General features: G+C 35.2%; 1 protein-coding gene across 1 annotated transcript in view; it reads left to right on the top strand.

The window, feature by feature from the left end:
* Positions 1-326: 326 nt before the first annotated feature.
* The window catches only part of Myo6 (myosin VI), a 136,325-nt gene continuing 111,406 nt past the window's right edge, over positions 327-25,245 (top strand). The window contains exon 1 of the mRNA XM_026409529.2: positions 327-495. The gene's annotated coding sequence lies outside the window, so the exon portion shown is untranslated. The remainder of the gene's footprint in view (positions 496-25,245) is intronic.

Raw genomic sequence — 25,245 nt, 5'->3', positions numbered from 1 at the left:
TTTGCTGGGACCGGGAACAATTACCACTGCAAAGGACGCCTTTCCGAGGGGTGGCAGAAGGGTTCCCAGTTTGGCCAGAGGCAGTCCCTCCCAGCGCCGCCGAGCGCCCACCCAGCTACAGAGGCTGGGCGCCCAGCTACCCTGGCGAGCCGAGGGCGGGGCGGCCCAGGAGCCCGGGCCCCCTCCCGGAGCGCGCCCCCGCGTCCGGCGGGCCCGCCCCGGCCCGCGGGCCCCCGCCCCCTCGGGCGCTCCGTAGCCGTGACGTGCGCGCGGCGGGGCCGGGGACTCGGCTAGGCGCCGGCCGGCGGGCGGAGACCGACCCGGGATCTGTCCGAGCAGGAAGCGTGCGCAGCCTGGCCGCCGTCGTCGCCCGGTCCTGGTGCCTGGCTGTGTCGTTGCCCTCGTTCCTCAGCCTCATCACCCCTCACCACGCCCTCCAGCCTCACCGGCGACAGGTAGCCCTGCCACCGCGCACCTGCCTTCGTTCCCTTGCGGGTGAGTGTGGCGCTGCCTCAGCTGCGGGGCGCCTCGCTTGCCCGGGCCCGACTCTGCTCCGGGGCCTCGTCTCGCTGCCCCTGGTCCGAAGGCTGGGCTCACCTCCCGAGATCCAGGACGGGAGGAGCAGGTGATGGGAGGGCCCGGGCGGCGCCGCTCGCCTTGGTGACACGGGTGGTTTCTGCAGAAGGACAATGAGAGTCTTCTTTCATGGGTTTATTATCTCCAAGGTACCTTTGTTTCTTCTCTGGCTCCCAAGTAGAAGCCGAGCACTCAGGTGTCCACTTTTCGCTTGAACACTCCGTGATAATTTTATTTTCTCATTTGTAAACACGCTTAAAATTCAGTGCAGAAAGAGTGTGGTTTGTTTGCAGATGAGAAGATCGAATGTTACCATTAATAATTTAGTCATGTAGGAGACCATGTTGGGATTCTGTAGAGCTGTATTTTTAGTCTTTAGGTAGTTCAGTACCTTGAGTATTTACTTACGGATGTGGTCCTGAACAAGAACTTTATCAATTTCCAAGAACGCCTTAAACCGATTAAAATGCTCCAACTTTGGGTTTTCATTTTAAGTAAGAAATAATTTGACACGATTAGTGCTAGAATAACCGTGTCAGAAATATTTTCCTACCGTTTCAAAAGACGCATTACGTTTTCTTTGGCATACTGTTATGTAGGAGAGAGATGCTTAAATCCTAATGTACCAGTATTATTGGATAATTAGGAACACTGCTCCAACTTAGTAGACTATGATACATCTGAATAAAAGTTTCATGCTGTTATGCTTTGGTGATATAGATGCAGTACGTCAAAATATCTTCAGAGTTTGAGAGTTTTAAAACCTCCTAAAGTTTAGCTGGAAATATCTTCACACCATAAAATGTGCATCTTGAACTTGGACTGGTAGTGTTCATGGTACAAAGGTTGGCAGCAAAACAGCATTTCTGTACAAATTAACTGAACTTCATACATGTTGTGGTTTTCCAGTTGGAAAATGTTTAGCGAAAAAATTACCTTAGTGCCTTCTAGCATTAATTTCAGCAATTGTCACAAATAATGCAAAGTGGGCTGTAGCCAGAGCCTGAAACAATACAGCCGTTCAGAATAGCTCATTGACTTTTAAATATTCAGCTCATTTTGAGGATTTTCAGTTCACAGGAGTTACATGCACGGTAGTAAAAAGGAGTCATTTTAGTGTAATGTAGATTTGCTCATTGCATTTGTATTTTCTTTGTGACATGTTATATATTATTTTTTAAGCTTTTTAAGTTACGTGTGTGTGTGTGTGTCTGTGTGTGTGTGTGTGTGTCTGTGTGGTGCTGGGGATTGAACCCAGAACGTTGTGCATGCAAGGCAAGCACTCTACCAACTGAGCTATATCCCCAGCCCTGTTTTCAAAAATTAATTGTAATAGACAGAAATAGAAGCATGATTGTTAAAAGATTATTATGATTAAAAGTCACATAGTATATAAAACTATATGGTATTATAATATACATTTACTCTTTATTAAAGCCTAGAAACATAAATAAGAAAAATGAAGTTATAATATTTAATGCAGTTTATTAAAAACAAAGATCATAAACCATAACCTATGTAGCTTATCTGAAATGGATTTTTCCCTGTTTGTGTTTATGTGATCAAGTTTTAAAATAACAGTGACCAGGAAATCTGAGAGAGGCTGAAGGCTCTTTTCTCATCCTGTTGTGACTTTGCCTGGAGTCTGTGGTGTATCATGTAGCCCATTGTTTAGACATCTGGGCTGTATCTGGGTTCTAAAATGCAGTTTTCTTTAGAAAGGCTTAAAGATTTTGACCATCTGAGGTTTGAATAAATATAAGCACTCAAACATTTAAAAAAATGAACCAAATATATATAGCCTTCTGTTAGTAGTCCAGCCTCTATCTTTACTATGTAAAATGTTAGTTTTAAGAATGTTTTCAGACTTGAGGTCTAGCTCAGTAGTGGAATACTTGTAGTGTGCTGGAGGCCTTGAGTTTAATCCCCAGCATTGCAAAACAAAACAAAACAAAACAACAAAACACCATTTTCTAACCTCTGTGAAATTTTGATTTCTCTATATTATTTTATTTAAAAAGAAAAGATTGAAAAAAGTATTAAAATTTAATAAATCTCATACAGTTTTGTTTGTGATCCCCATAATGAGATAGTTGGTAATACTTTTTGAACTGGTAAGATTTTAGTAGTGTAAGATTTTCATCCATTTATTAGGCCAATACAAAGTAATTTTCCAGATTGGTGGTCAGAGGAGAAAATTAAGACTCAGAGAATAAATACTACTCAAGGTCATGTAGCTTAAGAGGGGCAAAGTATGGATTGTTATTTGAGTCTTTGGATTGTGACAATCTACCAGAACAGGTTGCCTTGATTTCAGATCACTTAGTGAACTGTTGAAACAAACCTGCAGAACTGGTATGGAGGTTTGAAGAAGTCACCCAGGAGTCAATGTGACAGGCCATGAATGTGGTTCTGGAACTAATTTAGAATTCTGTGTCTCTTAGTTCTCAAGGTTATAGCCTTGAACAGTGACAGGATGCTGCCTTATCATCTCTTGTCTAATTCCTGAATGTTATACATGTTATGTGCTTTTTATTTTGACAGGTTGATGGGAATCAGAATTAGGCTGTAATCAAACATTGGATTTCATTATAGCCAAAATGAGTAGTATAATGTTCCTGGTTAAGATAGAACTTTAAAATTGTCCTCAAAGTAGAAAGGTGCACATAAATGTAGCAGCTATATTGTAAATACTACTTAATTAAAAAATTCTACATAATTTGTGCTAATCTTAGAGGAGAACCTGTTTTTAAGTCTTGATTAAATCATCACCTATATATACTCCTAGGACAAATCTTTTTTGTTGTTCCTGTTTACTTCAGGAATTTCCCTTAAGCCCTAATAGGACAAAATTGAGCACATAGAGCCCCTCTTTTGTAAGAAATTAGGAGCCATACTTTACAGCAGTAAAGTATAGCTAGATAAATGAACAGAAAAATGGACTGCTGAATTTGGTGGTTAATTTTGCAGGTTGTTTCATTATTTGAACTACTAGGAATTTTGCTTCTCAGGATACTCATTCAAATGTAAATACAAAACTGTTATCCAATGGCTTAATATAAATTATTAATAGATAATCTGACACATCTACTTTTTTGGGGGGGCAAATAATTAAGACTGAGAGTACATAAGCTTGAATTAAATTTTTGAGGCATTATATAATGTTCAGAGGTATGAGGATCTTTTGTATTTAAAACAGTTGTGGGGCTTGGGATGTATGTAGGAAATTATTTCATGTAGCGCACTTGCCTAGCATGAACAAGGCAAGGTCCTGGGTTAGATCCCCAGCACCAAATAAATAAATAGAAGTTGTGTTTTTATTTGATGAATTTTAGTGTATTGGCAATAATATGAAAACACAAGTGTTAGAAATAAGTATTAGAATATCTTTATGTTTTAGGTTTTCAAAACTGAAGTTTTTTTCTTATTGTTCAGTATAAGAATGACATAATGGTTTAAGAAATGACCGTATATCCACCATTTTTTTTTCCTGTGAGTTCTCAAACCTAGGAAGTAAAACCCAAAGAAGAAATCAGGCATCCTTAAAAATCTTGCTCTTATTAAGAGAGGAAGTAGTTTTCTGTGCAGAAAGCATGTGTCAGATGAAACCAAAACATTAAAGCACATTAAGCACATTCCTTCCATGTATATTCACACAGGGTGAATATTAACATTTGTGCTGAGTAATGTGCACAAAGGAAACTCCTGACAAAAACACAGGTATCTTTTGTGTTTGTTGTTACTTGTTATTTTATTTGAAAGCAGCCAGCTGACTAATGTTTACAAGGTGAGATATTTTGTGTGGTAGAATTTTGATTTCTAATAAATATAGATGAGCATCTTTTTCAACAAATATTTAGTGATAGCCCACTGTGTTTCATAAATAATTATAAGTTCCTCCCTACCCTGGTAGATCTTTGTGTGTAGAAAATAGGAAGCATGGCAAAGATATATGAAGGTAAATTGAAACAATCCATTTAAAATCTGAAGATGAGCTGGGCACAGTGGTGCGTACCTGTAGTCCTAGGTACCCGGGAAGCCTGGGTCAGGAGGATAATATGAGTCCAGGCTGGACAACATAGTGAGACTCCATCTCAAAAAAAAAATGTATAAACTTGAAATTGTTTATGCCAAATGGTAATACCCTTATATTTATATGACATTTTATTGTTTTGGAAATCATTTTATGTACACTTGATGAAGTAGATGTAATAAATTTATTGCTGTTCTACAGATGAGAAAATGGAGACTCAAAACATTAAACATTATTTAAAATTAAGTAACTTGCTCAAGGTCATATAGCCACTTTGATTCATCTCTGAGAATAGAACCTTTTTCTGCCATAGCAGTAGGCTCTCGCCCTATACTTCTCTACTTCCTATGTTTGTTAGGTTTAGTGTTTTTGCAGTGACTTATTTCATTTTATGTCTTTAACTCAGATAGTTCAAGAAGTTCTAAAAAATCAGGATCACTAAATTTTGTAACAGGTTTGTTTTTAATAGAAGGCAGGAGATGGGCATGACACATCATTTATGGAACTACTTTAATTTTATTTTTATACTTTATTTTTTAGTTGTAGTTGGACACAATACCTTTATTTTATTTATTTATTTTTATGTGGTGCTGAGGATTGAACCCAGGGCTTTGTACATGCTAGGAGAGCGCTCTACCACTGAGCCACAACCCCAGCCCAACTACTTTAATTAAAAAAATATATATATTTTTAGTTGTTGAACACAATACCTTTATTTTATTTATGTTTATGTGGTGCTAAAGATAGAACCCAGTGCCTAACGTGTGCTAGGCAGGCGCTTTACCACTGAGCCCCTACTTTAATGTTTTTAGTAGACTGATGGACTAAGGTTGGTAATTAGCTTTTCTAATTAAAATTAGTTAACTAAAATCAATTAGTTAAAAAAGGAGAAAATGTTCTGGATAAATTTTAAGAACAACTTTGATTACTTGGCGTATTAAAACTGATCTGCCGATTATGACTTTTTTTGTAAGGACTCAATTAAGAGTTGAGTTGTGTCTATGATGTATACTTTATTCCTTCATTCATTTAAAACATATTTAAGTGTCTGCCAGAGCCCAGACACTATTCTGAATGCTGGGATACAGTGAGTAAGACCAAGTCCTTGTGCTGAGTGACATTTTATTATTGTTTTGAATTAAGTTAATTATAGACTCTTCATACTGGTATGTAATCAACAGGGCTGACCTTAAAGTTGAGAAATAGACAGTTGTCAAAGTGCTACAGTTTTAAGACTGTTGAAAGACTTATTTGCTCTAAAATATCCTGCTTGTCTGCTGTAGGTGCCCCTGTTGGATTATAGCACTGTTACCATCCTGCTCCTGATAAATAAGTATGTTTCATTATTTATCACAGTTTCAGGAAACAAGGCTAAGAGAAAATAAATGGGACCTTGGGCTTGTGTTGATGTTGTAAGGGTAAGAAAGGGTTGGCAAAGCATAATTTTAATAGTATCTATTGTTTATTCAACTTTTGCTATGTGTCAGATATAGTGCCAAGCAATTATCTTATGTATATTAGCTCAGTTAATTACTAAGTCACCTCAGTGACATAAGAGGCATTATAAAAAAAAACTCTTTTTTTTTTTTTTTTTTTTTACAGTTTAGGAAGTTTAGGCAGAGATGTAAATTTGCAAAATCATAGCCATCACTTGCTATCACTGGAATTCAAATCCCTCCTGTACTTAGTATGCAGTAAATACTCATGGGGAAAAACTCAGCACAGATTTCTGGTTCTACTATGTGAGATAGATCTTATAAGTGAAGAACTTAAAGGTGGGAGATGGGGTAAGTCCTGAGAACTTGCTGGATGAGTGATGGGAATTAGAGGGGGTTTGACAGGAACCTACTTGGTCTACAGCCCTGGAGCTCCAGAGTTGCATTTAAGTACAGATGTCTGGTTCATAGGTAGGAGGACAGGCATACCTAAGGGGGTCTTGATTTTTGCCACTCTGGGTTTCAGCTTTTTCATCTGTAGAATGGAGGCAACAGGGGTTGGAGGGGAAGGAAAGGGACATGGGTTATTAATGATGGTGGAATGTGATGATCATTATTATCCAAAGTATAGGTATGAAGACACGAATTGGTGTGAATATACTGTGTATACAACCAGAAATATGAAAAATTGTGCTCTATATGTGTAATAAGAATTGTAATGCATTCTGCTGTCATATATAAATAAAAAATAAATTAAAAAAATAAAATGGTGGCAACAGTATTACCCATCTGCTGTGGTTCTTCGGATGATTGAATTAGATAGGCACATATCACACTGCCTTGCACATAGTTAATGTACATTATTGTTGTTACGTTACTGTTTTTTTTTTTCAGATCTGAATTTGCTTGTCTTTGTGATTCTAGAATTGGCAGCAGTCTAGACCAAAAATGGTTCAGAATGCCCCTGTAGATTGTTGCTTTTTGCCATGTTTAATGTGAAGTTTTTATCCAAAAGAAACAACAAACAACAACAATATAGTAGAGAATCTTTAAGTTGTTCATTGTTAAGTATTTCTGAAATTTAGGTTTATGTCAAAATTACTTGGGGAACTGGCAGAAATATAGGAAGGTGTGGGTGGGGCCTGCGTATTAACATTTAACAAGCTTCCCTGTTGATTTATATGCTTACCAAAATTTGAGAACCATTGGCTTAAACCTTTTATTCCTTCTGTGTGCTTTGGGAGACTTCAACAATAACAACAAATCTCTTGGGTTAACCAGGCAGTGTCTGGTAGAAGGAAGTGTAATATCAGTTACCAGATCTCTTCATTGATGTTTTTTTGAACTTATTTGGGGTTTATAGCAATCATATTGAGAGGACAGCACTGTGTTAAATTTCACCTAAATTAAATGATACTGATTGTTAACAGCTTAGTAACCAGCTTAGTTTGAAAGTAAATTACTTATGTTTAATAAACTATTATACAAATATCATAATATGTAAATTTGTGGTTGTATAGGTATTAAGAACTTTTAAAAAGTTTTAATTGAATTTCTTTAGATAGGGTATTGTTGAATAAACAGATCTGGTATTAGTTGTATCAGGCAAAATACTAACTGGGAAGAGATTTCTTCCTTGAGGGTTCAAGTGAAGAGACTGCAGAGGTCAGGGAAAAAACAAGTGTCAAAGCACCTAGGGACTAGCAACAGCAAGAAGCCATTAATTCTCCAGAGATAAGCAGAACTGAGAGCTGGCCTTGCAGAGGAGAGCTGTGGGAGCTGTGGCTTGGAGGCATTCAGGAAGCATGAGGAGGTTCCTTGACCTCCTTCTCCCTCTGCTTTTAGAACTTGACCAGTAACTGCAATTCCTGAAACCCAGCTGAGGAGTCCAAGTGATGACAGGCTCCTCTTTCCAGGGTAAAAGCAGGATAAAGATGTGGTGATGCAAATGGAGGCTAACTAGGATATTAATTAGGACCTTTGGGAATCTGTGCCATTTCCTTGGTGCATTTTAAATCTCTTTTAGCATTGTGATATGTCTTGAGATGCTTGGGACTATTTGTCACATGCTTGCTTTTATAAAATAGTCTATCCACTTTCTTACATAATCAATTGTTTTAAGAACTTTATACAACTCAGTGAGAAACAATATAGGTCTATTAACATAAAGCATTGGTATTTATAAATCATCATACTTTGAGGTTTTCTGAAATTTTCTTTGTTAGAAATAAAGAAAATTTTATTCTGTTTTCTTTAATAGAATAGTAAATGGTTTTCATTAGAAAAATTTTTTAATGACTAATATTTTAAAAAATTGGCAAGAAAATTTCTTTGCATTCTGGAATTTATACCTCCTATTCACTAGGATATTTTTGATAACAAAAATACCAAAACATAGTGTTGATGTAATAAGTTAATAGGAGTAAGACTTATGAAATAATTGTTTGTCTTCGCCAAGTTCTTTTGAGGACACATTAAATTTCTATATAAATCTGTTTGCAGTTTATTTATTTAGTTGTCTTCTGTAAATACCAATTTTACCTTTTTTTTGAAGCAACTAACTTTTTCTAATAACTTTTTTAAAATTTATTTTTATGTGGTGCTGAGAGTCGAACCCAGTGCCTTACACATGCTAGGCAAGTGCTCTACCACTGACTACAATCCCAACCCCTTAACTTTATTTATTTATTTTTTAATGCTAGGGATTAAATCAAGTATATGCTAAGCATATACTTTACCACTGACCTACATTCCCAGCCCCCTAGTTAATACTAATGCTGGTGAAAAGTTCATGTTCATTGTTCTGGATTGATTACTTGGTAGAAAGGGTTTTTTCTTTAAAGAGATAGTATGAAGGATGCTATATATAAGTGGTATTCCTCCCAAAACAATTAGATTATGTGCATATATATTTCTCCTTTTCTTGTGGTTTTCAGAGAAAAAGAAGTATAAGAACTGGTTTCCATCTTGCAGAAAAGGCAGAGCCTATTGCAAATTAAGGGTTGAACAAATTAATCAAATAAACATCTGGCAATGAGAATTTAGCATGAAAATAAAGGATAACTCTGATTGTGAATGTTATAATTGAGATTTTAAAAAATACATGTTTCTTAGCTTGTCTTTTTTAAAAGAGTATGGTATCTCATGAAAATAGAAGGGAGACCAGTAGAATATAGTAAGGGAACCAGAGGGAGAGAGGAGGAGAGGAAAAGGGGAAGTGCTGGGGAATGAACATTTTTTTTGACCAAATTATATTGTTATATTGTGTGCATGTGCAAATAAGTGACAATGAATTCTATTATGTATAATTATAATTCACCAGTAAAAAAGAAAGAAAGAAAAAGAGTATGGTGAAAATGAGAAACCAGTTTGGAATCAACCAAATAATACCTGTCTTTGTATTATACTTAGATATTTTCTGTGTAAGTGGGATTTTTATTTATTTTTTAAAAAGGAGACTTCAGACTTTTGTGGGATATTCTAAAAGCATTTTATTTTTATTTGATACTGATATAACTAGTACCTCTCAGGAAAGAATTGAGGTTGTTGGTTTTTCTGTATTATGTTCTTTGAATTTCCCTGATTTGAGGACTGTGTTATTTCAGGGAAAACTTTTCTCTTCTTCCTTGTTATTTTTTTCTAAAATTAGATGAACCAGCTGTGTTTTGGTTTGTGGGCATGATTTGCTGTCTTTCCTTTTGGTCTTGGTATTTGGGGAAAGAACAAAGAATTATGCATGTTTTGAAGAGGAATGTATTAGTTTTTTCCTGCCTTTCCTGTTCATCATTGTTGATCTTTGAGATTAAAAGAGCAAGATGATTTATTTATCTATTATGATGGTGCTTGATATTTCAAACAAAGCCATGGTTTATGTTGGCCACTGAAATGATGGAGAATGGAAAATATAAAATTAGTTACCATGTATTCAAATGGCTAGTTGAGGAGGTTTATGTTAATTTAAGGGAGATTTTCTGTTAGGTGTTGGGAGGAGGAAAAAGGAGGATGGAAACTAAATGAGTTTGACCATATGACTAGATGTCATTGCAGTTTTCATAGTTTGTTTATTTATTTATTGGAATTAGGGGTTGAACCCAAGAGCACTGAGCTGCATCCCCTGCCCTTATTTATTTATTTATTTATTTTTAATTTTGAGACAAGATCTCAGTAAGTTACTGAGGCTGCCCTTGAATTTAATATCCTCTAGCCTCAGCCTTCCCAGTCCTCTTGCCTCATCCTCCTCAGTTACTAGGATTATAGGCGTGTATCACCATGCCTGACTACTACAGATATTTTAGAAACTAGTAAAAAAAATTTATTTCAATCAGAATTTTATATGTTTATATTTTTAAATTATTTTTTAGTTGTAGTTGGACACAATACCTTTATTTTATTTATTTATTTTTTATGTGGTGCTGAGGATCGAATCCAGGACCTCGCACATGGTAGTAAAGCTCTCTAACACTGAGTCATAACCCCAGTCCAGAATTTTATATTTAATAGCAATACATTTTACTGATAAGTTCCTGTTTTGGAAGAAAAGGCAGATAAATTAGAAATTTATAAACTAGTTGTTTAATTTAGCTATTTTATTTTATTATATATTTAAATTTTGGGGGAGGGTTACCAGGGATTGAACCCAGGGGCACTTGGCCACTGACCACATCCCCAGCCCTATTTTGTAGTTTATTTAGAGACAGGGTCAAGCTGAGTTGCTTAGCACCTCACTGTTGCTGGCTTTGAACTTGAGATTCTCCTGTCTCAGCCTCCTGAACCGCTGGGATTACAGGTGTGCACCACCACTGATGATTGAACCCAGGGGTGCTTAACCACTTAGTCACATCTTCAGCTCTTTTTTTATTTTTTTGAGACAAGGGTCTTGCTAAGTTGCTGAGAATTTAACTATTTTAATAAGTCTCTAACAAAGATAAAGATAGCTTAGTGGTTGTATATAGTGACATTAGTTCAGCAGAAAATGGGCTACTATTTATTAAAGGTGTGTTTCTGGAACTGGTCCAGAATGTTATGGACTTTGATCCTGTTCTCTAGGATCCAGTGTTTGGCCTATAACCTTAACATAGATAACTATCTATTTTTCTAAACAGGAAAAAGAATACACAAAATTTATTTCATGTCTAAGCAGGGGAGCATTAGATTCCTAGATTAGTTTCAGGGTACACAGACAACTAATCACATGGTTGAACACTGGAAGTGTATGTCCAATGAGTTTGTGGTTACTTTAGTCAGCTTTTTTTTTAATGCTGTGACTAAAGGACCCCACCATAACAATTATAGAGGAGGAAAAATTTGAGGGCTCACAGTTTCAGAGGTTTCAATCCATAGACACCAGGCTTTTTCCCTCAGGGCTTGAGGTGAAGCAGGACATCATGGTGGAAGAGCATGGCACAGGGAAGCCACTCACATGATGACAGGAAGTAGAGAGACTCCACTCTCCAGATACAAAATATATATCCCAAGGCCACGCCCCTAATGAACCACTTGCTTCAGCCACACCCTACCACTTAGCCCCCACCCACTTAATCCCATCAGGGATTAATTCACGGATTGGGTGAATTATAACCTAAATCATTATAACCTAAATCATTTCTCCTCTGAACTTTCTTGCCTTATCTCACACATGAGCTTTTGGGGGGACACCTCATATCCAAACCATAATAGTAGTGGTAGTATATTGTGATGATATACATTGAATGAATGATCTAATGTTACCTAAGTACACTTCTAACTATTCTTGAGGGTCAGTGATATGTCACTACTTGAGTGTCTTGCAGTCATTTTCTTCCATGATTCTCACACTGATCCTGTGAGGTGACTATTCTCATGATCCCATTTTACAGTGGGGATAGCAGAGGTCTAAGTAACTTGCCAAGGTGACAGAAGTCGTGAGACACAGAGCTGAAAGATGCCTTCAGGTGTTCTGGCTCCAGAATCTTTGCCTAATTTAGAATTGAATTCCTTTTTTTTGTGTGTGTGTGTGAGGATGTTTAAGAGTTAAAATTTTGAGAAATTTCTTAAATATTAATCTGTTCTTGTCTTTATGTATCTATAAAAAGAATGATAAAAACACGACACTCATGTATTTGTTGCCTACTTTCAGATCCAAGGTAGATAGCTCCTTTCCTCTTGGGTCTAGAATGCCCTCAGATTTCTGCTTTACCCAAGGGCTTCAGACTCCCCTGCAGGTGACAAGAGAGCAGAGCCCCTTGGATATGCAGAGTTGAAGCCATTCCTTACAAGTAACCATTTTAGTTTTTAAAAATTTTTTTGTAGTTGTAAATGGACAGAATGCTTTTATTTTGTTTGCTTTTTAATTTTAATGTGGTGCTGAGGATTGAACCCCAGTGCCTCACGCATGCTAGCAAGTGCTCTGCCACTGAGCTAAAGCCACAACCCCACAAGTACCCATTTTAATAACCTACTTGATGTGTGTTCTTTAAGCAAAAGTATTCATGTGAAGTTTTGTGTATAAATTAAATAATGAATTGAATTATAATATTTTACTATCATAGGAAGACTTCACATATTTATTAAAGGATCCTAATGATGATTTTTGTGTGTGTGTGTGTGTGTGTGTGTGTGTGTGGTGCTGGGGATTGAACCCCAGGGCCTTGTGCATGCAAGGTAAGCGCTCTACCAACTGAGCTATATCCCCAGCCCTGATGATTTCTTTTGTAAGAGAAAGAATCTTTTTGAAAGACAAATGATTGTTTTCTAGATTATACTAGTAAAATATTTTTTGTTTTTCAATATTTTTAATGGAGCATTATACTTGTATATAATGATTAGAAAATATATATTTTCACATATTTCTTCATATAAAAAAGAATTGAATAATAGTTATTTCTTAAATTTTATTTGTTGAACTTTCACTAAAATATATTTTAGTAGGTTTATCTACAGTAGAATATTATTCTTTGAAGCAGTAGGTAGAGGTTCAGCATAGTAGTAGATTCTCTTTGTGTTGCAAAATTGATTAGGCAAATGCTAGTGTCCTGGTTGTGCTAAAATCAGTGTTTTATATGACTGAAATAAATTGTCTGAAGATAGAGAAATTTTAGAGATAACTTATGTAGAAATTGTTATAGGTGAAAAAGACAACTATTATTTAGAAAACATTTTCATGTAGTACTGGATAAAATATTCTCTGTACCTAATATGCTAACCAGACCTCCATCCCAGATTCATTGAATCTGTGTTCTATCCCTGAACACTTAACAATGACTTCTCTGTAAACTCTTAATTAATAGACCCAGTGGCCTTGTTTAGATCACTTTTCTTTTCCAATTTACTCAGCTGTTGACCAACTAATTCTCTTTAACTCTTTCCTTCTAACTTCTGTATTCCTGAACTCCTGCAGGTCTCTGACTTTTTCTTTTCTATTTTTGCTATTTATTTTCCTCTGCTCATGCCTTTGCTGTTCATGCACTTATACAATCCTGTATTTGGCACTTTGCTCTACTCACTCTGTTCTATTTTTGATCATTATATCAGCCCCATGGTTCAAACCCTCATCTCTGTGTAGATTTTTCCCAAAATTCCTTTCTGTATCATCTCGACCAACATTTCCAAACTGATACCTTGAAACTTCACACATTCCACCAAAGTGTTCTTCTTTCAGAAATGCATCTTTTGCTTTGTGCAGGAAACCGCTATTGCGCTAGAGAGTTTCTGCTCAGAACCTGCATTTACCTTTTTCCTTCTTTACTTGGTAGATTGTGTCATTTGCCTAACCCTGTTCTGCCTCTGGCAGAGTCCTCTTCACTTTGTATGCTCGCAGACCTCATTATTCCTTTTGTATTATATTTCCATATTTTCTTTATTTGGCATCTCTCTATATTCGACTGTCTTTCTCAATATATAGTCTATCCTGTGCATTGCCGATAAGATTATGTTTCAAAGAAGAACTGATTGTAGTACTCTTCTTCTCAATAGGAATCTCCTTTAGCCCTTTATAAATACATTATGAAATCCAGACTCTTGTGAAATGTGAAATCTTTTGTGATCTCATCTCATCTCATCCTCTTTTCTACCCCAACACTCTTCATACCTCTGTTGTTTTATGCTCTAGCCTCAATGATCTGTTCCCTAAACATATGCCCATTCTTCTCTTTACTCTTGTTCAAGCAGACATTTTGTCTGGAATGAGTCAGTCTTAACCTTCTTTCAGGACCTGCTTGAATGAACTTTTTTTTTCTTTTTAAAAATATTTTTGTTGTTGTAGATGGACACAATACCTTTATTTTATTTTATATTTATTTTTATGTGGTGCTGAGGATGGAACCCAGTGCCTCACATGTGTGAGGCAAGCGCTCTGCCACTGAGCCACAAACCCAGCCAGCCATTGAATTAATCTTTTTTTTTAACATTTATTTTTTAGTTGTAGGTGAACACAATATCTTTATTTTTATGTGGTACTGAGGATCGACCCAGTACCTCATGCATGCTAGGCTAGTGCTTTTCCTCTGAGCCAGAACCCAGCCCCTTGAATTAACTCTTAAGTAGCCTTTCCAAACTTACTATTTTGAAATATACCTATATTATAATGTACATTGTAAAATATGTAATGTATGTGTTATCCTTCACTCTCTGTTAGTCTAACAAGATTATGAGTGACAGAGGATGTGAAGTACCTAGCTAGAGGCTTTGTAAGGTTTTATATAAATTAGTGGATATCAGGTCTCTGGACTCTTTTTTATATACTTTTAAAAATCATTGAGAATTCCATAAAGATTTTGTTGATGTGAGTTCTATCTATGGATATTTACTGTATTAAAAATTAAATTTAAAAATTATTTAATCCATTAAAATATCAGTCATAAGTGCATGGCATATTAATAGAAACATTTAAGAAAATGACTTTTCCAGAGGCTGGGGTTGTGGCTCAGTGGTACAGCGCTTGCCTAGCATGTGTGAGGCACTGGGTTCAATCCTCAGCACCACATAAACAAATAAAGATATTGTGTCCACCCAAAACTATTTAAAATAAATATTAAAAAAAAGAAAATGACTTTTCCAAAAAATTAGTAAAGAAGAGTGGCATTATTTTACATTTTTGTAAATTCATTTATTGTATAACTTGATAGAATACAGATGGAATGTCATATTTCTTTATGCTTTCAGTTTGTTGCAGTATGTTGTTTTGGTTGAAGTTTTGTTATGAAGAAAATAAGGCTTCACACAGATAATGTTGGTGGGAAAATGAGAAGTACTTATTTGACCTGTTTAGATAACTATGGTGTTCTTCTTTGATCCTTCACCCAAACCCAGCAAATAGTAATTTCTTAAAGTTCCAAGGGGAAATCTTAAACAGTATCAGTGCACTTTTTGTACTCTTTTATATTACAGTACATTGGTTCATTTTGCACTTTGAATGAATCTTTTACCCATGCATGATTTTATAGCATGATATTTTGGTCATTTTGGAACATAGTGTTTCACCAAGTTATGCAAGTCTTCCAAGTTTATTTAATATTAAAAGATCATATTTCAATCTATTTAGAAACATCTTTAAGTATGGGAAAACTGTTGGTATAAAAGTTTAACGTTTGTACTTTTCTCTTAAAAGCTTGAATGTTATCATTGCCAACAAGTTCAGCTGCTTTTCTTGGAGTAACAGGCTTCACTCAAAGAGCAAGAACAATAATGAAGAAATCCCAAGTTTGCCAAATACTCAAGATTGAATTGCCATGGTTTATCAGTTGTTCTTTCCTATTAAAATGGTATTTTTTGGGGGGAGAGTGAAGGTAGTTTCTAAAGATTATGACTCAAAATATTATTGCAGGGCTGGGGTTTTAGCTCAGTGTGGAATGCTTGACTAGCATGTGTAGGGCATTGTGTTTGATTCTTAGCACCACATAAAAATAAATAAAATAAATGTATTGCGTCCATCTACAACTAAAAAAATATTAAAAAATTAATGCAGTTATTTTCCCTGAGGCAAAATCATTTTTTACCAACAGAAGTGCTTTATGCACACTTCCCATGTTATCATACAGAATTAAAAAATATATATATTCAAGGATTAAGTTGTAATAACAGTACTTTTTACTGCTTCATCAAGGGTATTCTTAAATGAAACAGCATTCATTTTTTCTCTAAGTACAGTGAGTATTGGTTTAGTTTGGTGTCATTTCCTTAATACTAGCTAAAGGTCTAGAAGTTTATATATTATGAATGCAGATGTAACCACCGTGAAAGAGACAGATGCCCTCATATTGTTATGAAAGCAATTTTGACCCTGTTGAGTCTGGCAGCATCTCAGAGACCTCCAGATTTTACTTGGACAGAACTGCTGGACTAATTAATTGTCCACTGGAGTTGTGAATATGTTCAGGTTTCATGTGGGCTAGATGTTTAGAAGCCTCAAATATTAGAATTAAATGTTACTCTGGGAGTTAAAATAATTCTAATTCCTTACTAAGAAGGTAAGGCAGACTGGTGTTTAGAGAGGTTAGGAGGCTTGATGAGGGTCATGCAGCTTAAAGTAGTGGCAGAACTGAAAGAAAACTCATCTTAGTTCAGAGTTCATTTTTTTCCTGTAAGTATTGTGAAACTAAAAAATTCAGAGTTAATTTCAGATACATTTTACATAAAACTATGACTAGAAAATAAGCATTTCTTTTTGTGATATAATGTGGATGCTGTCAGAGTTCTTCAGGGGAGAGATTTTTGAACTCTTTCCCTCAGAACTCTAGGATTAGCTTTCATTTTTTTTTCACCTCTTTTTGTTCATCCAGTTGATGTGAAGTTGTTTCCTGTGATCAGATGGAGATTAAGTGAGAAAAATGAGGTAATTGGGCATTTAGTGCATAAACATTACTTAAACAACCCTCAAAATATACCCTGTTAAAAATAAGTCTCATCAGTCTGACATTTAAGAGAGTACCATATGATTATACAAAAAGGTGAAATAATTAAGATTTTCTGGGAGATGCTAGGGATTGAACCCAGGGCTTCGTCAATGCTTAGCACACACTCAACCACTGAACTATATACATCCAGCCCCTCACTGAGTATTTTTTTTAGAGAGAATTTCTTTTCTTGGCCACCTCCCTTCCTGCTGGGGATTGAACCCAGGGTCTCTTGCATACTTGGTAAGTACTTTATCTCTGAACTATATCTCCATCCTCAAAAAGAATTTTTTAAAAAATCATTTTATTTTGAAAATTTTTAAGCATATTCAGAAAAAGGGGAGAAGAACATATGAACGACTATGTTTTCATCATCCAGTGTCAATTCAAGCTGAACTTGTTGAACTTTTTTTTTTTTAATGATTTTTTTCCCCTACCTATGGGTGATTTTGAATCAAATTCCAGGTATCATATAATTTCACACCTATGAATATTTGTTTATAAGAGATTACTTCTTTAAAACTTGTAATTAGGCATGTATCATGAAGTCGGGACTTGATATCTTATTTCAAACTTGATAAGTTTGAAATAAGCTTGTCAGAAATCTTTTCTAGCCTAAACAACAAAAATTAGAAACAAACAAAAACACCTCCTTTTGATAGTGTCTTCTTTTGTGTTCCACTGCCTTATCTCTCAACTCTTTACTCTAAATTTCTGAAAAGAGAAGGGTTTCTTTGTTCACACACTGAACAACATTTCTACTTCAGTAAGTACACTAAAACAGTTAAGATTGCCAGTGCCTTTCCCATTCCAAATCCACTGACTTATTTTTAGTTTTTACCATCCTCTTTTGAACCAGTTGATGATGTTTTGATAGCCTCCTTTTATTGCATAGTCCTGTCTCACAAAGCATTTTCTTTTTGTTTGTATGGGGATTGAACCCCAGGCCTCATGTAAGCTAGGCAAGCATACTACACCTGAGCTACATTCCCAGATCCCTACAGTATTTTCTTTCTGTATATTTTTCTCCATTGATCCTCATTCTTCCTTTAAAAATATGAGGTTTCTGGACTTGCTTTTGTTCTTTTGTACTGTTTTGTTGCAAATTTATTATTCTGTCAGATCTGGTGCTTCCTTTTTTATAACAATTATATTGTAATACCCTATTACTGTACTGCAGTTAATAGACAATATAACCTGAACATGTGTATTTTATATGATTATATACATGCACACAAATATATATAAAATTAATATAGTACATGAAAAGAAGTTATTAAATTACTAATTTATGTATATTAACTCTTGTAATTACATTATGTGTTTTAGTATGTGAAAACTCAGGATCTACTCTACTACAAGGAATAATAAAGTGATCACATGCAACATTGTTAGGTAGAATAATCATGAATGCATCGGGTGCAAATTAGACTAATGTATAGGTGTGTTAAGTTGATGATTCAGAAACCATGGTTAACATTGTTCTGTAACATATTTTTCCACAATGAGGAACACCTTTTGGTAAGTTTCCAAATAAATAGCAGAATTTATGTGGTATTATATTTCTATAATATATATATTATATTTCTATAATATATATAGAATGTTTCTCCCTAGATATAAATCATTTATCTTTACACCATCAAGGGATAGTGATTGTGGAACTGAGCAAAGGTTAGTAGCATATTATTGCCATAAAATATATGAATTATTTTGCTATAGAGAGGTTGACAAAAAGATACATCAGTTCCATTAAAAATACATTTGAGGGCTGGGGTTGTGGCTCAGTGGTGGAGCGCTTGCCTCATACCTGTAAGGTACTAGGTTTGATCTTCAGCACCATGTAAAAATAAATAAACAAAATAAAAATATTATGTCTATATCTAAAAAATAAAAAAATACATTTGAAAATAGCAGTAAATAATTTTTTGTACTGCTTATTAGTATAAAGTTTTGTACTGTAGTTAGTATTTGAACTTCTAAACTACCACCCCTTTAGTTTTATAGACATTTTCTAACAACTATTGTTTGTGTGATTGAAAGCTAGATACCTTTCAATTGATCTATATTTACAAATTATTTGATGTCATACGAACAGTTTAGCTGTCTTTTAATGGTTAAAGTAATTGAACATTTTAGTGTTGACTGGATGGTATAGATGACCTTACTTAAGAAATATGTTGATACATAGCTGGGCATGAGGATGCATGCCTATAGTCCAGCTATTCTGGAAGCTGAGACAGGAGGATAGCAAGTTCAGGACAAGCCTGGGTAGCTTAGTAAGATCCAGTCTCAAAATCCAAAACAAACAAACCCCAAAACGGGTGGGGATATAGCTAACTGCTTGCCTTGCGTGTGAAGTACTAGGTTCAATCCCCAGTACCGCCAAAAAATACAGACATATACATACCCACACATGTGTAGTATATAATCTCAAACTTTTTTTTTTATGTTTGTTGTTAGTAGGGATGGACCCCGGGAACGCTTTACCACTGACCTACATTTCCAGCTCTTTTTAATTTTTTATCTTGAGAAGGTCTCCCTATGCTTCCAAGGCTGGCCTCCAACTTGCAATCCTCTTGGCTGGATCTGCGAGGGATTGCAGGCATGCACCACCACGCCCCGCAAACAGAGCGCTGTAGTATATAATCTAAGAATTGATGAACAAAAAGGAAAGAAATGAATATATATTTTCACTCAGGATACATTTGTCAGTTCTTCACCAGAGCTTACAAACATAATTTGGTTACTAGATGATAAATGTATTTTGTGTAAATGAAATTTAAGGGAAATAAATCAGCTATATAAACATAGTACCTGAACAATTAAAAATTCCCCCAAATTGTATAAGACAACATGAAATGATTCCTTTATTCATTTTTCCAATATAAATGAGAATTTGGAATGACTTTCCAGATAATTATTGTATTAATATGAAAATGATTGAATTTAAACTTGGCATTGTCAGAAGTCAGAGAATAGAATTCTAGGTTAAGATGGCTGTACTACAGTCTACTCATTAATCCCAGATATTGGAGGATAGGACTGAGATGTCAGCACTTTCTTAGAGGTTCCCAGGTCATTTCAGTCGGCAATTTCCCCTTCCTTTCCCTTCCCTTTGCTTCTTTCTTATCTCAAGTATTATAAATATTTGTCTTTTTTTAACATAATAAAATGATTATGGATTTCTGTATCTTTTCTTAAGGTTAATATAATTTTTTTTCATTGTAGATGGACACAATATCTTTATTTATTCATCTATTTTTATGTGGTGCTGAGGATCAAACCCAGTGCCTCACATGTGTGAGGCAAGTGCTCTACCACTGAGCCCCAGCCCCAGCCCAATGTCAATATAATTTAAAAGCATCATAATTTAGTATTTTTGTATTTTAGTTCAGTGAATTTATATTAAATGTAGCTCTATACAAATTTACATAATTGATAAACTCTCTATAACCAATAGCTTGAATGAATTTATATTTTTTTTTCATGCATTGTGTGTGGTCTTTCTACCACTAAATTGCTGACATCCCTTTAGTCTCCATTGGATATTTTTTCTATTGGAGAGTGAATGTAATGTGGTGTTTATGTGACTGTTAGCTCTTTAAATACTGAAATACTCAAGTAATGTGGCTTTATTTTTTATGTAGCGCTTGTCTTCTACATTTTTTAAAATATTTATTTTTTAGTTTTAGGTGGACACAATATCTTTATTTTACATTCATGTGGTGCTGAGGATTGAACCCAGTGCATCATACATGGTAGGCGAGTGCTCTACCACTGAGCCACAACCCCAACCCCTTGTCTTCTACATTTTGAGACATGGCTTAAGTAATAGTTAAAATTGAAGGATGTATTTCTTAGAAATTTTCCTTAATGAGGAAAATCAAGGAAACAAATTCTACTGAAACTTCTAATCCCCTCTCCCCTACTTCTGAGAAATGGTGCGTTAAAACTTGGAAAGTTTAGATAGGGAATTATTTTATGTATACAAGATTATACTTTGATGTTATTGTTTATGCATTGTCAAGAAGGTGCTGTTTATGCAGTGCTTTGTTGCATCCCAGTAGACCAATGAGTTCTCACCAATAAATATGATCCTCCTAGGACTAGGAGTTTGTAGTTGCTGTTTTGCCACTGGTGAGATTAAAGTCTGTATAGTAACTGGGTGAGCAAATTCTTCTGTGTTTAGTAAAAGGCAAGGAAGATTGGAGGTCACCTCTGGGTCAGGAACACATACAGAAGGTACTGCTGCCTTGGTTTCCAGCTCTGGGGTTGGGTTGGCCCTTGTCCCTGGATGTTTCGAATGAGATGCCTTGGCAACTGTCCAGATTCCTTCTCAGGTTCCAGGCCTTTTGGCTCGTCTGAGGGCAGGATATGGGGATAGCAGCACCTAGGGTGGATGCCTGTGTTGCCAAAGATCAGTCTCCTGCCTTGAGAGCTGTGCTACTTATCTGTTGTCAGTCTGGGAGCAGACAAGCAAATACAGGTCAGGAAGTGCATATGACTTGAAAAAGAATCTAGTCCTTTTAAAATTAGTTCAAGTCCTGAGCTTTATTCTGATGTGTGCTTAATGTTATTTTGTTAACAGTGTTGATGCCTAGTAATGTATTTGTTTGAGGGAATATGGACCATCTAAAAAACTATTGCAACCCTTATAAAGAAATGGAAAGTGACTTTTTAATGGAGTTGACCAATGTATTCCTAGTAAAAGTAGTTAGTAACATTTATAAGGTAGTTTGAGGCCTGATATGTAAAGCCCACCAATGTTTTGTTTTGTTTTCATGGAATGCATAGCATATCCTTGCTTTAAGGTTTTATTTTACTCATCTTTTAACATTCAATTCAAAATGGATTCTCTGTCCTTTGTCCTGGTCTTGTCCTTCTCTTTCCCCCACCTCGTGCATACTTTGTGTCAGCACTTTAAACATTGTGCATTGCAGTGTACTTGTCTTTCTTTTTCAGGAGATTTTATTCTTGTGTCTTCAGGGATCAGTACTTTGCCCTGTTGTAAAGTTTGCTCAATAAATGTCTAGTTAGTAAATAATTATGTCATAAGTTTTAACTGTGAATATATTGTCTAACTCTTTTAAACATTATTTTCTCCTAATATAAATTTTAGGCCAGATTTGGGATGGTTAAGATAAAGATCGACCTTACTGTTTTTAATTGCTGCATGGTGTTCTGTAGTCCAAACTCAGTATAGTTTATTAAACCATTCTCTTTAATCATAGGCATTTAGATTGTTTCCTGTTTTTCACTCTTAACAGTGCTACAAAAATATGTTTTGTTCATACTGAACAGTGCTGTTCAGGGGATTTACAGGTTATAGACTCAGTGAAAGAACAACTCAATGTGAACTATAATTTTTATCAACTGTGATGGGTAAAAAAAAGTATTTAATTCTTTCAATTACATATATATGTATATATACACATATATACATACATATATATATAAATAATTTGAAGGAAAATATCAGACTATAATTTCAAAAATGTATAAAATATAGTTTTCTGGCCTAGTTCTTTACACAGATATTGTTGACCCTTTGAAACGTAAGACTTTATGTTTAAAAGGTTATTAAAAAGTTGAATTTATGATTTTTATGAAGAAACACTAATTTCCCCACCCCCAGTTCATTTTAGTTTAGTATTTATTTGACTCAAGCTGTAATGCAGAGGAAAAAAACTATTTTTTGCTTTTCAGTTTCTGGAATCAGATTATTTGGAGGCTAAGACCTTGGAAAACATTTTGAAACTTTACAGAAAACACAGTGTGTTTAATGAAATATGGAACAAAGATATATTATAATTCTGATTTAGTGGAATTCATAGATAAGTATAAATTTCAAGTGGTTTGGAAAGCAAGCAAGTAGTGTATTACTTAGAATTCAAATATATTTGGGAATGGAGCCTTTGCATTATGCTTAATTATTTTGTATTTGCCTTTGTAGTTTTGGTTAGTTAGTGGTATGATATATATGACAAGCTAACTGAAACAAATTGGAATGTGATATTAAAAGGAAATGATTTTAAAATACCCAAGATGAACATGGTGGCACACACCTATAGTTCCAGCTGTTGAGAAATTGAGGCAGGAGGATTGCTGCAGTCCAAGAGCTCAGGGCCAGCCTGGGGAGCATAATGAGACCCCAACAAAAAATAAAACAAAAAAAGCTATGAGATACCCAGTCAAGTTTGTAAATAATTATCTCTGACATAATTTTTTTGTTAGTTTTAAAAAATATTTTGATCATAATTTATCTATAATGGTCAAAGTCTAAAGCAATTTACAAATATTGTACAATGTAGTATATTTTCTTCTCCCTTTTGTGGTTTTTGGAGAACTCTGCATTAAATGATCCATTTTATTTAATTGCTATATGGTATTCAGTTTATATGTTTTATATTGATTTAGTGAGTAAAGAATAGCTTTAACAAATTTCTCCTCCCACTTTTTCTGTTTCCTTGAGAGGGGAAAAAATGCTTTAAAAGGATTAAGTTTATCATTCTCATTATTCATACAGCCATTTGACTTTGTTTGCTAATTAAGTTCTTACTAAAAATGCTTTTTAAAAAAATCGCACTTTAAAGATTTGTATATTTAAATATTCTAATTGATGAAGTTGCCTTTAATTTTTTTTTAATGAAGCATTTTTTTACACAATATCTTTATTTTATTTATTTTTATGTGGTGCTGAGGATTGAACCCAGTGCCTCACATATGTGAGGCAAGCGCACTACCACTGAGCCACAACCCAAGCCTCCAAGTTGCCTTTAATTTTTGACATTTTATTGTTAGTTTTACCTTAGGAACTCTATGTTATATTCATTAAAATTTGGGGGTAAAGGCAGTGATTGCATTATTAAAATAGAACACTGTGATATAAAAAGATTACTCTAGCTTGTTTTAACTTTTTTATTATTCACAGAGACAAGGTATATGCTAGTTTTGAAATCTTGTAGGGATAAACTAATAAGATATATGTCTGCTTCCTCAAAAACTTTAATCTGGGGCTGGGGTTGTGGCTCAGCGGTAGAGCGCTTGCCTAGCATCTGTGAGGGACTGGGTTCGATTCTCAGCACCACGTAAAAATAAATAAAGATATTAAAAAAAACTTTAATCTTAGCATTTGAGACTATATTGTTTAAAACTATGTTTAGCCACTTCGGTTGAAGACGACATTTACTATTTATGTGTTCAGTCAATAATATTTAATAATTTCCAATACATGATATATAGTACTGTATCAGTTGTTGGCTGTTCATGGATAAGCAAGGCGTGGTTCTTGTCTGAAGCACTGAGATTAAAATTAAACAATGAAGTATAAAACAAAGCAGGAAGAAACAAGTGGTATAAATAAATTTAAAAGCAGTTTTAGAGGAAGGACTGTCTAATCCTGAGAAGGTTTATGGTGGAAAACACCACGGAGGAGGAGAAATTTGCTTAATTTTTGGAGCAGTGAATAGAAATGCCCTGAAGAACAGAGGAGAGACCTCTCTGGCAGGAGGAGTGTGAATTGTGTGTATGCAATGGTGACTCTTTCTGTGATTGGCTCACAGTCTATGTGCAAGTGCAGAGGATACACCTAGAGAATTAGACCCAGACAGTGTGGTGAGACTGATACCTCTTGAGTGTCTCCACCTTCTCCACATAGAGATGACATGCTGATCTCTGCTGGTGATACCTAAGCTTTCCCTGTTTTCAGGATTGCCTTGTGTTTCCTCTAGTGTCACTTAGAGAAACTTTCTATTCAAGATAAGACAAGACAAAAGGATGGTACCGGGGAGTGGTGTGTCATCTAAACTGTACAAGAACAGATGAGGATCTGTGCTGGAGTTTGGAGGGACACTAATTATTCTGAGTAACCTTACTCCAAATATTAAAGTGAGGTGAGTGTTGTAAAATGCAGGCAGGATATGGAGATAACTTTGGAATTGGTTTCTTAGATCTTTGGCTCCATAGAATTTTTAATAAACATTTTCCTTTATATTCTGAATCTTAGTTATTGTTGGACATTTTGTTGGAAGTTAGTGATGGGTTGAAATGTAATTAGTATTTATAAATGAGCTTTATTTATGTCAGTTTAAAGTACTTTATGTTGTTCTGGATTTATCTTGGTTTTTGTCCCTTCTTTCAATATTATTACACTCAAGATGATGGTATCTTCTTGTTGCTGCTTCCACAGAATTTTAAAAAAATCCTTTCTCTATAACTGTTTAAAATGAAAAGTAGAAAGATTTATACTTCAGTCATTTATACAATGAGTATTACAAATCTCTAATTTCTTCTTTGCCTTCTGTACATTTGGTTTACCATGCTACACAGC

The sequence above is a fragment of the Urocitellus parryii genome, chromosome 8 (genome assembly GCF_045843805.1).
Source record: "Urocitellus parryii isolate mUroPar1 chromosome 8, mUroPar1.hap1, whole genome shotgun sequence".
Lineage (NCBI taxonomy): Eukaryota > Metazoa > Chordata > Mammalia > Rodentia > Sciuridae > Urocitellus > Urocitellus parryii.
Note: the sequence above shows the minus strand (reverse complement) of the source record. Positions and strands in the feature narration are given on the sequence as shown.